We start from the raw sequence: 18,702 nt of genomic DNA, 5'->3' as shown, positions 1-18,702 counted from the left end.
AGTGCCCATGTTTTATTTAGAGGATCGGGGTTGTTTTGGATTTACCTGTACCCGCCAGAAAACTTCAACAGTTAAATAACAATGATTTGGGGGTGGAGGAGTGGTTAGCTGACTCAGAGTTGCATGCCATGACTTCTATGACAGGCAATTAATTTTTAGATGGTATATAATTGCATTTCAATAACATTTATACCCCATCATTTTTTTTAGAAGATGATGTGTTTGTGTCATCTGTAATGAGCATAATCAACGTTAGCTTTAAATAAATTTTGTTTTGAGTGCCCTGAAAATGTAACATTTCCAGAGTGGAAATTTAGCCTAAAAATCTACCTTGCATTGCACCTCTACAAAGCTTTTGCACAAAAATATTCGTTTCACTTGTCCCAGTGTAAGAACTGGCTCTGAATGTATCTTAGCTCCTAGCGGGGATAGCGGAGGACAGCTGAGCAGATTGCCCCTGAGTGCCATGGGGTGTTCATTCAGCTAAAGCTTGGGAGAGGGCTGTCTTCGGTAGTTCTCTAGCCGTGGTCCTTGTGGTAGCCTTTAACTGTGATTTGTTTGTTTGACCTTGAGGAGTCCTTGGCTCTGAGATGATTATGTTACATTACACTGAATCACTCAATCCAGCATTGGTTTAAAAAGAAACGAACAAAGCTGCCTGTTGAGTTTCTCTATTTTACAACAGTAACTTAGTGGAAAAAATTAGCTCTATGTCTATGCAGAAGCACACATCACATTTGCAAAATTAAAGAGTGTTCTTGTTAGGACTGGTTTCTCTATTTCTTTCTTCCTCTCCCACTGTTTAAATATCTATTTTGGTCGTAGTGTTAGTATGAAACCCCTTAGTTCTTTTCTTTTTTGATTTAAAAAGCAAATAAACAAGAAAACACAAGTCTAGCTATTTTTTTTTTTAACTCAAGATGACTGGATATAACCATGGCAAATATGTAGGATTGTTGTGTTTTAAGAGAAAAAGCCGTATCTCAGATAATCTGTAGTCATTGTTTTGTCCATTTTGACATCTATTTGTTTACATACTTTATAGCCAAACTAGAGTATAGTGATAATAAGGATGATCTCTAGACAGAAGGTTGGAGGTAGTTAATAACCCATCCTACATATCACAATTTTTCGTGTTCAGTAACTGGTTTGCCCTCCACGCAAAATATCACATTGGAATGTAACTGCTAAGGTTCTTTTCACACTGTGGAAAAATCACCAGTGAAGTTAAACACTGCCTTTCAGTGGATATATTAACAATAAAGACAAAACTTTAGTTCATGTTGCATAATTTGAGCATACATATTTCCTTATACATCTGTAAGCTGGAACTATTGAAATGAAATACACAAAGTGAGCACATATTGCTTTTGAGCCAGCAGTTACAGTTTTCATTTGCAAATGCAGACAGAACCATTTGTGCATTTTTGTCTTTCTGCTTTGGATCCTACGCTGAGACCCAAATATGAACCTAAGTTATGGGGTCATGTTGAGGTTCCAGACTACAGAAGGGGATCAAATTATGTTTCATTGTATTGAGTCACAAATATTTCAACATAAAGTAAAAATTTTGGAAGTTTTACGTAACAGAGGCTACGTTATAGGAACAGTAGAAAAGTGTAAAATGACTTCAGTTTGAATAACAAAGAAATCGTTGTGATGAGTACCAGACTGTGAAGTCCCTGAGGCAAGGTTATCATTTGTTTTCTGGCACATGAGAGGCATACAAATTTATTTTTGCTGAATAAATAAGTATTGTCTTGAAATCTTTATATTTCCATTCTAGAAATATGCTAGAAAAGCGAATCTGTAATAGACATAGAGTTCGCGAGTACATGACGAAGTTATAGCTGCTTTCTGATTTTTTTAAATAAAGAACATGTATTTGCATTAAGAAAAATAAGTACAGCTGAAGTGATTTTTTTTTATAAGAACAACCTAACTGTAACCAATGATTCATCTAAAATTTTCCGCTTTACTCTTATATTGCCTTATATCACTTGATGCCAATGTACTTTGTTGAGAAGATGATGTTATCATAGGGTATAATTCAATATTATATCCATTCTGTTACTGTTGAGATAACATAAGAAAGAAATATCAAGTCTTTTTCTATATTCTCCACAGAACTGAAGAAAACAGAGGACCATTATATTACCGTTTCCTAAATAAAGACCAATATGATAAATTCCTTTTATTCAGTGACAGGAAAGAAGTTACTTAGCTAATGTACTTATATATGCTTTTTTTTTTTTTCCAGAAAACGTCAACAAAAACACCTGTATAATTATTACATGATTGTTTCTTTCTCTTCTCTTCTCTTCTCTTCTCTTTTATATGGAGTTTTGCTCTTGTTGCCCACGCTGGAGTGCAATGGTGTGATCTCAGCTCACCACAATCTCCGCCTCCTGGGTTCAAGCAATTCTCCCGCCTCAGCCTCCCAAGTAGCTGGGATTACAGGCACATGCCACCATGCTTGGCTAATTTTTGTGTTTTTAGTAGAGACGGGTTTTCTCCATGTTGGTCAGGGTGGCCTCGAACTCCCGACCTCAAGTAATCCGCCCGCCTCGGCCTCCCAAAGTGCTGGGATTACAGGCGTGAGCCACTGCACCTGGTCATATTACATGAATTTTTTTGTGTTTACTGCCAGGAAGCTCTGCTTCATTAAAGGAAGCCTCTAAGATTCACCTCCTCCTTCCTTTATAAGTCTTGACCGAGTATTTGAAGTGTGATAAATATATGCCAATTATAAAGCATTTCAAAACTAATTAATTGTCTAAATCTAAGTCATGCTTTTCAAATAGAAATAAACTTTGTGTCCATACATATATATTTGCCTATAGACATCTTAAAAATGTATCTAAACTTCAGACAATTTTAAAAAGACAGTATTGAATTTTAAATGGATTCTTTGCTTATATTGATGGTAAATAAGGGGTCCATTAAAGTAGCATATTCTGCTGGTGTAAATGAAATATAAGATTTAAAGTGGGTTTAAAAGATATAATATTTACTTGTTCCTTTTAAGAAATAAGTTGAAGAAACAACGAAGCTTGAGGCATGTGTTGTCAGATGTATGAACCCATAAAGTAAATCATTTGTGAAGTGTCTTGAACTCTTTCTAATTCCATCTTGATGTTGTACTGCTTGTCTGAAAATGCTGGAAAATGTTACTTCTTAGATACTGCTAGAGGTGCTAAGCTTCTTACCATTCAGGAATCTTCTTGGCTCCCTCCATCACCCAGCCAACACAGAGTTATGTTTTATTTCCCAAATGGCCAACTTTGTTAACTTGATGCTTACCAAGGCAGTCAAAGTCAGGAAACAATTTTTATAAACAGCATCCTGGATGACTTAATATTCGATGTGTTACTAATTTTAGAGCTTTTTCTCCAATCATCTAGTCTAGCATAGCTAAAATTATGATGTTTAACTTTGTTGATCCACAGTCACTTGTGAATGAGATCTCCCAACCAGGAAGGAAGGAAAGAGAGGAAAATCCAGGTGGCCTGTTTGCAGCTCTGCTAGCACAGGTTTCCTTGAGTGCCTTCTGAAGGAAGAGTGGATAGAGATGTATCTTTCAGGGCCATTGCCTTTCTAGCAGTATTGATCGTATCACGTGGGCAGAAGAAAAGGAAGCAATAGATTTTATGACCAAAGTTATGTAAAAAGGGGCTGAAATGTATTTTGAAAACTGGACTAATTAAGAGTGGCTTTTTGAGAAGTGAGATGGGATTCAAGACGGTGGCCATTGTGTATGTATTTCCAAGAGCCGTCTGAATACTCCCTTTTATTTATTTTTTTGCTTATTCACTCATTTATTCCTTTATTCACTGATTGCTAATTGAATACAAAGTCTCTGTCGATTTGTTCAAAGATATTAAAGAAGACCTAAATCCTTGGAAAGACATATTCTGTTGATTATTTGCAAGATGTAATATTGTTAAGTGGGATACTACTCAATTTGATCGATAGATGTAAAACAATCCCTATCAGAATCTAAGCTGGCTTCTTTGTAAGAATTGACAAACATGCTTAAATTCATGGATGTTCAAGAGACCCAGAATTGCCAAAATAATCTTGAAAAAGATGAGGAACTTTCTGACACACACTTCCCAATTTCAAAACTTTCTTTCAAATGACAGAAATGAAGCAGTGTGATATTGGCCTGAGGTATACATAAAGATCAATGGAGTAGAACTGAGAGTCCAGAAATAAACCATTATGTTTATGGAAAATTGATTATCAACAGGGTGTTGAGACATTTAAACAGGGGAAAAGTAGTTTCCTCAACAAACAATGCTGGAACAACCAGGTATCTACAAACAGTAAAACTGGACTCCCTACCTCATATCATAAGACACAAATGTAAAGGATAAAACTATGCAACTTGTAGAAGAAAATATAGAAGTGAGGTTCATGAAATTGAATTAGTCAGTGGTTTCTTAAACATGACACCAAAGCACAAACAACTAAAGAAAAAAATAGATGGGTTGGACTTCATCAGAATTAACCACTTTTGTGTTTCAGCTGACACCATCAAGAAAGTGAACAAACAATCCATGGAATTTGCAAATCATTTATCAGCTAAAGGGCTTATATCTGGAATATATTAAGATTCTTACAACTCATTAAGAAAAAGACAACCCAATTAAGTAAGAAACAAGAGATCTGAATAGACATTTCCCCAAGGATATACAAGTGGATAATATGCCTAGGAAAAGGTGCTGGACATATTTAGTGATCAAGGAAATCAAAACCACAATGAGATACCACTTCACACTCACTAAGGTGGCTATAATAAAAAAAAGACAACATGTGTTGGCAATGTGATAGAGAAATTGGAAACGTCATACATTGCTGATGGATTGTAAAATGACCTAACCCTTTTGGAAGCAATCTGTCAATTCTTCAAGATTGGCCATAGTTACCACATGACCAAGTAAGTATATTCCTATTTATGTATCCAAGGGAATTAAAACATATGACCACACAAAGACCTGTATAGAGATGTTCATGGCAACATTATTCATAACAGCCTAAAAGTGGGAACAACCTAGCTATCTATCAGTTGGTGAATGGATAAACAAATGTTGTGTATCCATACAATTGAGTATTAACTCAGATATAAAAAGGAACAAAGCTCTGAAACGTGCTATGATGTGGACGAACCTGGGAAACATTATGCTATACAAAAGAAGTCAGATACAAGTGACCACAGTTTATGATTCCATTTATATGAATGGGCAAATCCACAGGCCCAGAAAGATTAGTGGTTGCCAATGGCCAGGAGGAGGGGACGATAGAGAGTGGCTACTAAGGATAAAGGATTTCTTTTGGAAATGTTATTAAAGTATTCTGGAATTTGCTGCACAGTTCTTTGAATATACTAAGAATCACTAAATTGTGCATCTTTAAAGGGCATATTTTATGGTATGTGAATCATGTCTTAACTAAAAAATTTATTTTAAAAGGCTCTGTATTGAATAATTTGCCTAGAATACACAGATGGCATTGGGAGTGGCCTCCACCCTGAATAAGCTTACAGTCTATTGGGGGAAAATGCAGTCTAACAGTTATAGTACTTAAGTATACATAGTAAGAAAGAAGCACATGGAGGATGCTTATTGAACAGGAAAAGGAAGAAATCTACCTGGATGATCATAGAAACTGTTTGGTGGATAGCGAGTATTTGCAAGAAGAATCAGACTCCCGTATAGCTTGAGAAAGCAAAATGAAAACCTGTATCTAGGAACTGAGGAAGGCAGTCAGCAATCTAAGGTCAATATTTTTCTAAAAGTAATGGCTGCTAAAGTACAATTTAGGCTGCCTGAGAAGAGAGCAAGTTTTCCTTCATTGGAGGCATTTGAAATGACATTCTGGTATTTACAAGGTGAATTATTTACACTCTTTAAATCTCAGTGTTCTGAGTTGATAACACATCTCAGAGTTGACATGAGGACCACAAGGAATAATACGTGTGTGTTTAATGTGAAAATATAATATCTTGTACATAATAAACAGTTATTACTGTTGGTCTCACCACCAACATCATTATCAAATGAATGTTGGCAGTAATTCTGGGAAAGGAATTTAGGCAACAGATGGGAACTGATTTGCATGATGCTAGGATTTCATGGTACTCCCATTGTTGGTTACAGAACTCCAAGAACTCTCATTCTTGGAGTCTTCTGTTTCCTCATATAAAACTTGGAAGGAAGAACAGAAGACCTTCATTCTGTTCCAGGCCCTTAAATTGATTATTTCTGTGCCTAAAGCAAACTGCTCAGCCTCAATCATGACTTTGCACAATTTGCTGTGATACCTGGTATAGATGTTTCATTTGTTAGAGTTGTTACTGACAGGAACCTCCAATGACCTTGGAACATGAACCGGCCTCTAGGGGTATCAGTAGAATTTTGGTGAACACTGAGAAGTCTCTGGGTTTCTTTCAATCTGGGCTTGTTTCAGTTGGTTTGCAAACTGGACTTGTGGAATTAGAGGATCTCTCATGCCCATTCTAACTTTGAGTTGATATTACTTTTGCCCTGTATTAAAGAAAAACTATATTAATATTTCTTTCTTTGCTTTTGTTATTTCACTATAGAAAATTTTGTTTTAACATTCGGTTGGAGCTGATTATATGCAACCCAATTATATGGATTTGTTATATGCAAACATAAGGAAGTATTCACAAATTTAAAGACCAAGTTCATGTTGTTCAAGATAATTTGAACCCAAATTCATTGTGCTCAGGATAATTTGGAACTAATTTCGTAGAGTTTAAGATTATACAAGAGGCAGTATATTGTAGTAATTAAAATCACGGATTTTGGGACCACACTCCCTTGACTCTAAACATGTGGCCTGGGATGTCACTTAAACTTTTTGTGCCTCAGTTCTTTTATCTCTATAAGGAAGATAATTATAGTATCTATCTCCCAGGATTGTAATGAGGACTAAATGAGTTTCCATGTATAAAGCACTTGAAACAGTGTTTGACATATTTAGCACCATATGCATTAGAAGATCTTATTGTTAGCTGCATGCTTATTCTTAAATTGTCTGAGTTACTGCTTTTATATAAGAAGATTGATTTATAAATTTGGCCCATGATGTCCCATCCAACTCTTTGAAACAGATTATCTACCTTTTTTCAGCTGGGCATCGTTCTTATGATATCTGAGGACATCTCTCTGTTCTTCCGCTTTGCCCAGCCCCTTTGGTTTCTAATGCATAGAGCCAAAAGCCAGAGCTTGAGTCATAATGGTCTTGTCTTACCTTCTGAAAGACATGTTGATTGCTAGAATGTTTCTGTGTAACAAGGTAATCCCTCTGATAAGTGAACAACCTTCACTTAAGTACATGACTCATAGATTATTCATTTGTCACAGTTTACTAAACCTATCGTTGGCTTATTGATACAAGTTATTCTTGTCATGTTTTACCTACCCAGACACTAAAGCATGTGAAGCAGTGGTTAAGTTTATTGTTCATCTGATTGACTTGGAGGGCTTGTTAAATGCCATTGCTGGGCTCCACCTTATGTTTTCAATTCAGTAGGGCTGGAGTGAGGCTCAATAATTGGTATTTCTAAGAAGTTCTCAAATGTTGTTCTGGTGTGGACCACACTTTGTGAACCCTTTAAAGCTTCTTGTCAGTCACATGTTTGTAAACAGCACTGTCTTCCTCCATTCCCTCATTTCTATAGCTGCACGCCCCTTCAGCTTGCTCTAGTGTCCAAAGTGGATGCTAATTTTATGTCTTTTTTGTAGAGGAGGAAAAACCATAACCTAGAGAAATATCTTTCCCTGCATACATAGTACATTGACAGAATCTGGAAGATGCCCTTTAAAAAAAAAAAAATGAACATTTGTACCTACGATTCTTTCCTTAAATTTCTTAAATTTATTTTTATTGATATTAAATATGCCTGTAATCCCAGCACTTTGGGAGGCCAAGAAGGGCGATCACCTGAGGTCAGGAGTTCAAGAGCAGACTGACCAACATGGTGAAATCCTCTCTCTACTAAAAATACAAAAATTAGCTGTGAGTGGTGGCGGGCACCTGTAATCCCAGCTACTTGGGAGACTGAGGCAGGAGAATCACTTGAACTCAGGAGGTGGAGGTTGCAGTGAACTGAGATCGCACCACTGCACTCTAGCCTGGGTGACAAGAGCAAAACTCTGTCACAAATAAATAAAATAAAAATTACGTAGATTTATAGTGTAGAACTTGATGTTTGATATATGTATACATTGTGAAATGGCTAAGTCAAACTAATAAAAATATGCATTACTTCACATATTTATTTTCTGTGGTGAGAAAAAAAATCTCTCAACAAATTTGTAATATACTTGCATCTACAATTCTTGAAAGAACTATTAGGTTTGGAAAACCAGAATTCTGAATTCAGTTCTGCCATGCCTAGAAACATGAATGTCGTCAACTGTTTGATCTCTCTGAAGCTCATTTTGTTTGTCCATGATATTAATACCTCCTCTGCTTATCATATATGATTTTGTGAGAAGTAAATGACACATTGTACATTAAAGTGCTTTGTAAACTATAAAGCACTATACAAAGATTATTTTTCATTCTCATCCCAGTTATCACATGCAATATCTTGTTAAACGTCATCTATTTTATGATAGGCACATTCTTCTCTCTCTCAGCTAGGGTAAATATTGACTTTTCTAACTGTTTTCAGGAAGGAAATAGTGCATTATAAACTACTCGCCTGGTGCACAGAATCCTTTTATTTCCCTCTTGTGATTTTTTTTTTCTAGTCTCTTGCTTTTTAAAGTAAACAATTAAGAAGCTTGTCATTTAGCCATTTATGCCTCTGAACACTTTTGTATATGTGAGATGTTGTCGCAAACATAAACATACATTATGAATTTTTCTCATAGCATCCTTTTATGCAAGACACCCTACACATCACATGTATTAAGAACGAAGTAAGTGAGTTGCTGTTTTGCCTGAAATGTATTCCTTTTTTGTTTTTGTTTTTGGCATTTGACATGGAAAAGGGAATTGAGTTGAGCCAAGAGCAATGGATTCTCTTCCCAGTTGTGTAACCAGCAGGTTGTGTTAGATAAGTCAGTTCCTCTCTCGAAGTCTCAGGTACATTTGTACATAGACCGAAATCTAGTCTTTTCTCATGCCTTCCACTCTCAATGTCTGTGTTCTTAGCTTTATAAGGAAGTTTCAGAAGATGACGTTCACCGTGATGAAGAAGTCTGAACGGAGTATCCTCGTTTATCTGGATCTATTCTGCTAACATATTTTTCTTTTCATGCCTCAGGTCTGACTGCTCTTTGCAATTCCACCTGTTTCAGTGAAGCTCTGACATGTCTTTCCTTCAAGATGTGACTGGTCTTCATTGGGACTCTTAATGTCTTAGGGCTTACGTTTCTGTTAGTATGATCGGAAATAGAAGAGGCCATGTCCTGCCTTTAATCCCCTGGGATAGAGATGTTGGTGGATTGGGGGATTGAGGGGTGGAGAGGCTTTTATATTTTTAGTGAGTTTCTCTCTTTAGTGATTTTCAGAGGATCTCCCTATTAGTGCACTGTAAGAAGTATTTGTTCTTTTTGCCATGCAAAAACTTGCTTAGAAACCAAGCAGCTGAAAACATGTTTTATCTTTATTCTTGGTGAGACAGGAATCTGTGTATGGCTTAGCTGGACCATCCACTTCTTGGTGTCTCACAACGCTGCAATCAAGGTTTTGACTCAGAGTCTGCACTTGTATCTGAAGGTTCAACGGGAGAATGATCAGCTTCCGTGCTTAGGTGGTTTTTAATTTTTTTATATGGTTCAGTTTCTTCCAGGCAGTTGCATAAAGTGCTTTAATTTTTATCTGGTTGTTGGCTGGAGTCTATCCTCAGTTACTTGTCATGGGAGCCTCTCCACGTGGCATCTCACTACATCAAATCATGGAAACTGATCAAGCAATCGGTAGAGTTTGATTACAAGATGGAAGCCATAATCATTTGAAACCTAAATGTGGAGGGGACATCCCATCACACTTACTATGGTCTGTTTGTTTGAAGTAAGTGACCGGGATTAGCCCACACTAAGAAAGAGGGCATTGTAGAAGGATGTGAAGCCCAGGAAGTAAGAATATTGGAGGGAATCTTACAAACCTGCCTGTCACAAAAGAGAGGGAGGTTAGACTTACTGTCCACAGGGATTTAGTGCAAATATAAGTTTATTTGTAGAATCTGTCAAGTGAGGAAGCGGAGGAGCCATGTAGGGTATCATGAGAAGAATAGAATCTGGAAGGAGTAAGACTTAATGAAAGGTGCTAACAGATGTAGGAAGAACTCCAGAATTGAAGAAGTTTATATCAAATGTGGTTTTAGAGGTCTTTTGATCTAACCACCTCAATTTCTCAAGGAGTCCAAGGTGGGCCTTACTCAGGCCAGAAGTTGTGGCTGAACAATGAGTTGGAACAAAGTCCACAAACTCCTGACTTAGTACAGATTTTCAGCTTGATGTAATGAATATAGCTCTGGATTTGGAGTGAAAAGACAGACATGTCCAACTTGTTATTTGCCTCTGAGTGGCTGTGTGACCACACTCAAGGGAGAAGTAAAGGAAGCTTGGTATATGGTTACCTAGTTTATAACATGAAGCTATCATTATCATGTATATTCATTTATGTCTGATGAACATATTAGCTTTTCTTTATGAAAGGTCTTTGTAAACTATAAAAGCTTTTAGAAAAAAGGTATGCTTTGTTTAAGTTATTAATGTGTAGGTTGAGGCAAAACAAGCACCCCCTTTTGACGTAAGGGATGAGTACTAGTTCATATAAATACGATTTTATCTCCATCTGTATCTGTATCAGCCATTTATTTCTGTTTGATAAACTATCCCAAAGCTTAGTAATGTCTACTTTACTCACGTATCTGCAATTTTGGTAGTACTCCATGAAATTAGCTTATCTCTGCTCTGTGAAATGAGCCCAGGTGACTCGATTTGAGTGCAGAGGATTCACTATCAAGATGCTTGACTCATGGCTGGCAGGTTGGTGTTAGAAGTGCGACTAGAGTTGTGTGTCAGGACCTTGGTTTCTCTTAATGTGAGTTCCTCTACAGGCTAATAGGGCTTTCTTACAGCATGGTGGATGAGTTCCAAGGCCAAGTATCACAAGAGAGAAAGGTAGAAATGCCAGCATTGTTTTGACTTAGTTTTAGAACTTACATGGAGTGTCCTTTCCACTGTACACTGTTGGTTGAGGTCCACCTGGGCTCAAGGACAGGAGGTTAGACTCCAGCTTTTTTGTTGGGGTTGTAGTAAGGCTCCAGACAAGTCTGTGGGCAAGAGACACTCTCGTGACCATCTGTGGACAGTACAGCCTGCCGTTATGTTGTATTTTATTGCATTGTATCACATTTTACTACGTCGTATTTTCATGTTTTATGTTGTATTTTTTTCCATTTGTTGAGGACTTACTATCTCCCAGACATGTATCTTCTGTATTAAAGTTGACTTAATTCTCACAACAACCCTGCGATGACCTGGTCCTTCTCATTTTCACAAGTGAGAAAATCAAGTTACAAAGATGGCAAGTAACTTGCCTAAGGTCAAACCAGCTCGTAAGCGGCAGAGTTCAGGTTCAAAACCAGGCAGTCTAGTTCTGGATCTCATACTTTTCACCACTCTGCCAGATTGTTTCTATGTTGTTATCTAGTTTTATATCTTAAATAATACTTAGGCCGTGCTGTTACTAATCACCATTTCCATCCCTGTCTCTGTATCTCAGTTAGAGAAAGTGGGTAGATAAGGACTGGATACCAGACTGGATAGGGAGGAAACACGTGCAGGAGTATTATTACCTTTGAGAGAGGTGGATCTGAGCTCATCCCTAGGTGCTCCCGGGCCAGTTCAAGGAGAGCTCAAGAAAAGAAGCAACTTGACATTTCACTGGTTTCATACAGAGTTTATATTGGCCTTAATGATTTTGCCTTTAATTTAATAAGACATATGGGAGTCTAAGGAATCTAGGGAAGGCAGCTGAGTAAGTAACGTTATTTTAAAAAAATTGGAAATAGGGGCCAATATTTGAAGACTAATGAAATTCAGGGGCATCTATTCTCGTTCCACAAAAGTTTAGCTATCTGGTATTCCATCTGGTGATCTATTCAATCAATTAACTCTTCCATATTGGGATGTTTGTCAGAGTCCATCTTACAAATTGAGGAAATCCACAGTCACTTGTGTGCTAGTTTGTATCAGTTATTAAAATTTACTTATTTATTGATAAACTTCATCGAACCAACAATTGTTAAGCCCCTCCTGAATGCAAGACGCTGCAGATTACAATCAAGGGGAACACAATTTATACCCTTTCTCACACCACAAGGACTTCTTCTGTAGGAAAAAGATGTGTAAAGCCATAATGATAGGAATATGTGATAAATATGATAATGAATATATGAACAAGACTATATGGATACCTAGTGGAAGGTGTTCCAATATTCTCCTGGAGAGGTCAGAGGAGGCTTTTCAGAGATAGCATTTAAGGATATATATTACAGGAACTGGAAATGTTCAGCCCAGTTGGAGCTTAGAAAATGTAGGGCAAGTGATAAGCCTGGAAAGGAAGGCACGTAGATATGTTTCTGCAAATGCATTCCCTCCTTCTGTCTTCCTGTCTGCCTTCTATACACAGTGATGACTCAGTACCAGGAATCTCAGGAAACAAACAACACACATGCACAATATCAATTCCTCCACAATCCCTCTATTTATCCTCAGTGGGAAACCTCAATTAACTAATAGCTCATCTGAAAACTGTTAGGATTAGAAAGTCCCATAACCCCTCAGGATAAAATCACACTGACCATAAGTTACTTAGGCTCTCCAAGGTCAGCCTTCTTTTATCTAGCATCCCTCTTTCTATAAAGCTGCCAGGCCTGTCTCTAACAGGATCATATGGTAACGTTCATGATTTGCAAGGGCTTTACTGCTACAGAGCACATTTTCAATACGCTGTCTCTTTTTTTACTTGGCATTTGTGAATTAATTGTTAACCCACCTGATATATAGTGAAATTGCGGCCCAGAAATGTGAAATGACTGTTCTTAATTTTTACAAAATAAAACAAAATAATCCTTAAAGCTGTGTCTTCTTTTGCAAAAATCCTAGTACAGTTTTAGTACATCAGTTGTGTTCCATAGCTGGGAGCTCTGTTCGAGTGAACCTTAATAGGAAGGGTGATGTATAAAATGGCTGAGTTTGAGCTGTCCTGGCTGCAATAAGGAGTCTGGGCTCTGGAGCGTGGCTGAGCATCTTCTTGCTCACTCCAGAAGCGGCCCTGAGGCTTCTTCATGTCTAGCGTTGTGAAAACCACTCAGTTGCAGTGTGCTTATTACTTATGTCTAACCTTGGAGCACTCAGAAAAGCCCTAATGCTTATTTTACTGTCTGAAGTGGGAAGACAGCCATTGTTAATGTGGGATCTCCCCTAGCACTCTGCTTCTGATCCTAGCCTAAGTTCCTGTGGATCAAAGCCCAGCCCATGACAAAGTAAAAGAGAGAATAAAAGAACAAGAGGATGATGAAGGCGATATGGTGTGGTAGATGGAGCGTGTGAATTCTTATCCTAGTTCTGCTTCTAACTCACTTTTTGATTTTTAGCAGGCAAGCTGCTTCACTTCTCTTGTGCCACGGTTTGCGTTCATAAACTGGGGAACTGGATTTCATGTCTGCTCAGGGTCTGATTAAAAACATTCCATGGTGATTCCTTTTCTTGGTAAGACACATAGTAGTCCACCTCAGGTCCCAAAAGGAGGATCGACCTTAGTGTTTTACGATCTCTAATATGACCTCTTGTGGTCGATGTTTTAGAGATATCTATCATATTGCATGGATTCAAGCAGTTTGACCTGTTGAGCTGGGCGAGTTATCACCGTGCAGCGCTTCAAGTGCTTACTCTCTTTTTATCCATGCATTGGTTCATTGGATTCAAACATTTCATTAGACTTCTTGCCTTATTTTGGGGGGATATTTTGAATATGGGGATAATAAATTTAGAAATCTTTGGGATGAAGAAGAGGAAAGAGAAGGCAGCGAGGGAGTGCCATGACTATAAAATTTATCAACCACGGTGTCTCTTATGTAGTTTCAAATAACTAGAAGGCAGATAGTGAATGTTTTCAACACAAAGGAAATGATAAATGTTTGAGATGATGAATATGCTAATTACCCTGATTTGATCAATACACATATGTATGGAAGTTCCCTGTGTACCACATGAATAGGTGTAATTATTATTTTGAATTTTTAAAAAAGCCGTTTCTCATGTAAGCTGAATGTTGCTGGATAGTTTAACAGAAGTCTGTATTGTTTTGTTGTATTTTACTCATTTTATCTTTTTTTTTGACCTGGAAAATATTAAGTGAGGATGGCTGTGCTGGAATACATCATCTCCACCTGTATATAAAAGCTCTGTGTTATTTAAAAATTTGTCTAAGAAACATATAAATTGATGGAGCCTCACTGTGGTGTGTCTACTTCTCTATTTTATTTTTATTTTTATTTTTTTTGGTCTGGTGCTATTGAGCCACTGTCTATAGGAATAAAAGGATGTCAGCATGACTGATAGTTCAGAGACCTGTAAGTAGTGATTTTAAAGACAAATTTTATAGATCTTTGTTAGTTCCGAATCTGACTACCTGTTAAATCTGCTTTATAGTCATGCTCTGCCTTTCCCATGAAGGCTGTAGCATTGTGCTTTATCTCTTTGTCTCCAGAGTACAAAATCTTGGTTAGAGAGAAGAGTGATAAACCCAAACAATGCAAACTCAGTTTACCTGAGAGTGAGTAGCACAGAGGCCTCCACTACCACTCATCTCCCTCTTCACATGACAATGGAACTTTTTATTACAAATAAATTTTATTTACTCACGTATATTCTTATGCTAAACTGATACCCTTTTTCACAATGGATAAAACAACGATAAATGTTTGCAGCCTCACACATCTATTCTCGAACCCTGTTCTGCAATTTCTGGCAATAAAAGGCTTTGCTTGGTGTGCATTAAAATCTTAGTATTAAAGTCAATGTCTGCTTTCATAGAAAGTAGAGTTTGTGACCTCTGTTACTGTATTTTCGCCAGCAATTTGCACACTAGTCATGAGGCTTTCTCTTTGTGTAGGTCTTAGATAATGCAGTATCTTGACACGGTACTTTTATGGTGAGACAGAGAGGATGCTGTTTTTGTATTAATGTGACCAAAATACTTCGTAGTCAATCTTACAGAATCCCCGTATTAGACATCCCCCATAATTTTTTAGTTGAACAAAACCCCTCTGTGAGAAATAACAGTTTGTATATGATTTCAAAGGCATAATTCAAACTATAGCAGAATAAGAAAAATAATGCAGGATCTAACAAGGCAACACTTAATGAAAAATCGAGGGCCAGGCACAGTGGCTCATGCCTGTAATCCTAGCACTTTGGGAGGCTGAGGCTGGTGGATCACGAGGTCAGGAGAGCGAGACCATCCTCGCTAACATGGTGAAACCCCGTCTCTACTAAAAATACAAAGAATTTGCCAGGCGTGGTGGTGTGTGCCTGTAGTCACAGCTACTGGGTAGGCTGAGGCAGGAGAATCGCTTGAACCTGAGAGGTGGAGGTTGCAGTGAGCCGAGATCATGCCACTGCACTCCAGCCTGGGTGACAGAGCAAGACTCAGTCTCAAAAAGAAAAAGAAAAAGAAAAATCAAACAAGTTTTTGGATATTAACCATAGTGATCACGCCCTAAGTATGTATGTATTTTAGGTAAATCTATAAAGTAGGAATTAGCTGGTTAGCTGCAGTTACTGGCTTTAGGTTGCTGGTTAGTTGACTGGAAAGGCTGTTGGGCTAGAGGTGATAGGACACATAGATTATCGTGCAAAAAGGTTGCAGCCCTGGTTTCTAGAATGTATCCAATGGTATCTCTGCTGCCTAGCTCATAGGGTTATGTTTTAAATGAGATGATATAAATGTGTTATACTACATTTTTAAACATTAGTTGATGTCAGTACATCTTTTGGCAAAGAGTCTCCTTATGAACCTCAGGAAGCTTGTATCTACAGAAGGAGTTTGGCTCATAAGATATTTTCCATACAAATTATATAAATTTTTATGTGAAAAAGTAGTGCCCAAACTATTAACTCATGGAGAGAGATCAAATGCTGGTTTTTTAAAAAATTAAGCTCTATTAGTCCATTTTCACACCGCTGATAAGGACATACCAGAGACTGGGAAGCAAAGAACATTTCATTGGACTTACAGTTCCACATGGCTGGGGAGGCCTCAAAGTCATGGCCGGAGGTGAAAGGCACTTCTTACATGGCAGTGGTAAGAGAAAATGAGGACGATGAAAAAGCAGAAACCCCTGATAAAACCATCCGATCTCATGAGACTTACTCACTACCATGAGAACAGTATGGGGGAAACGGCGCCCGTTGATTCAAATTATCTCCCACTGGGTCTCTCCCTCAATGTGTGGGAATTATGGGGGTAAAATTCAAGATGAGATTTGGGTGGAGACAGAGCCAAGCCATATTACAAGCTTAGTGAGAAACCTAGTTGCTTATACACTATGTATTATTTTCAAATTCCTTTTAATATTTTGGTTCTTATCCAACTAAGAGATATAGGGAACAAATGCTGTAATTATCACCCATCTGTATAATATGGACTTTCTCATAGGGAACTTACATTTTAGTAGGGAAAATATAACATATACCCTAATAGAGATTACAGAGTAGGAGGTTTGTTCCGTAAAAGGAGAATGGAGATGTACGACTTGGTGTGTGTTGTGGGTTGAGGAAGATTGTGGGTTGGGGAAGATGCTGGCAGCTAGTGAAGAGTCACTTTCTGCCATAGAGATCAATTTTCTATTGGTCAACTGTGGAGGTTCACTAATGTAGGTTGGAGTGATGCTTCAGGAGCGGACATGGCTAGCATCAACTATTTCAGGAAACCGTAAGCAGCTTAGCCTTATCTTCGGAGTAGGGTATGAAAAGGGAGAGACAAATGGTAAAAATCCAAGTTAGAATGATGTGATGCCATCTTGGAGGTCCTTGTAAGTCAAGCAAAGGAGTTTGTGCAAAAAGTTTGAACATTAACAACAACAAACAAACAGAAAACAAACAAAAAAAATACATTATATTGTGTCTGTGGGACCTTCCCATCCTTAGGTTTTAATTTTCCCCTCTGTCAAATGAGAGATTTTACTTGATAATCTCCAAAATTGTGACCAGCTCTAATGTTTTATAATTCCCTGAATTATTACATCTTAACTTCTCCCTGATAATTATTTACTGATCACATATTTATAGTAGAACTGAAGTGATTTCTGCAGTAGCTCTATAGCACCAGGTGCTGGAGACTGGCAACCCAGGGTTGGATAAACTGAAGGAGTGAAAAGTCTAGTGTGTACTGGGGTTGGGAGGGTAGTCATGTATTACTGATTTAACTGTCATCTGGAAAACTTGATGGGAACTAAGTAGAGGATGCTATAAGGACCATTACCTGCTCCTAAGATATCATGAGCAAAGACTGGAGAGTAGGAGTGGGCCTAGTCTACAGATTAGTGTTCTATTATTGCCGTAACAAGATACCATGAAATTGGTGTCTTAAAACATCACAAATTTATTATCATACAGGGCTGTAGGTCAGAATTCTAGTCCAGGACTCAACTGGGTTAAGATGAAGGTGTCAGCAGAGCTTCGTTCTTTTCCGGAGGCTCTAGGGATGAGTCATAGTCATTATCTTTCCCAGCTTCTAGAGGCTGCCCATATTTCTCGGCTCTCGGACTCCGTCTTTCTAGTGACATTGCATTTCTCTGACCACTCTTTCATAATCACGTCTCTGACCACAGCTGGGAACGATTCTTTGCTTTTAAGAATGCATGTGATTACATTAGGCTCACCTGGATAATTCAGGATACTCTCCGTATCTCAAAATCTTTAACCTTAATCACATCTGCAGAGTCTTTGGAATCCACATGTTCACAAGTTCTAGGAATTACAGTGTGTACATTCTTGGTGGGGCTGGGGGGGGTGGGCTGTTATTCTACTTATCACAGTGTGTTTTTAGGAAAGTAGATAATTTCACAACGTTATTACATGAAGGCTGAGATTGTGAGAAGAGGTGAAGCAGCCAGTTATGAAATGTGTTTTGTGCTTATGTAAAGAGTTCTGAAGTTATTCTGATGGCCATAGAGAGCTATTCAATTCTTCCTAGTAGCGGACTATTTAATCTATAATGATGTCAAACAATTGAAGTGGGTAGCTTGTAGTACCCAACCATCCTTCTCATTTTAAACATGGGAAAATGAAGACTATTTTTTGACTCAGTATACTTGGGACACAAATTAGTGCCATGTACATATCATTATTTATCATTTATTTTTATCACGTGCTTTTCTACCCTTTCCTCCTGCTTGTTTTTCCTGTGGCCTGAGGGAATGCCATTCATGGTTTATAACACTTTGGGTAAAAAGTTCAGGTAGATCTATACTGAGCAAAGGTAACTCAGATTTGAAGACTGAAACTTGGTCTCAGGGAGGGGGTTACTTAGGACAGCACGAGACCTTGGAATGGCCGCACACTGAGCTCATGCATGTTGAAGCTGACATTACCCATGTGAGGAGGTGGATGGCCTCTTTATGTATTCAACCTAGGAGCAACA

At 37.9% G+C, this 18,702-nt stretch overlaps 1 protein-coding gene and 1 long non-coding RNA gene across 28 annotated transcripts in view; both read left to right on the top strand.

Moving 5' to 3' along the window:
- LPP (LIM domain containing preferred translocation partner in lipoma) overlaps nt 1-18,702 on the top strand; it is a 723,625-nt gene that overhangs the window by 376,548 nt on the left and 328,375 nt on the right. The gene's annotated exons all lie outside the window — the stretch shown is intronic.
- Nucleotides 816-5,134, top strand: LOC144338996 (uncharacterized). Its single transcript, XR_013413517.1, has 2 exons — nt 816-2,460; nt 2,596-5,134. It is a non-coding gene; the product is annotated as an uncharacterized LOC144338996 (long non-coding RNA).

This window comes from Macaca mulatta, chromosome 2 (genome assembly GCF_049350105.2).
Source record: "Macaca mulatta isolate MMU2019108-1 chromosome 2, T2T-MMU8v2.0, whole genome shotgun sequence".
In the NCBI taxonomy this organism is placed as follows: domain Eukaryota; kingdom Metazoa; phylum Chordata; class Mammalia; order Primates; family Cercopithecidae; genus Macaca; species Macaca mulatta.
The sequence above is the reverse complement of the archived record's forward strand: the minus strand, read 5'-3'. Positions and strand labels throughout refer to the sequence as shown.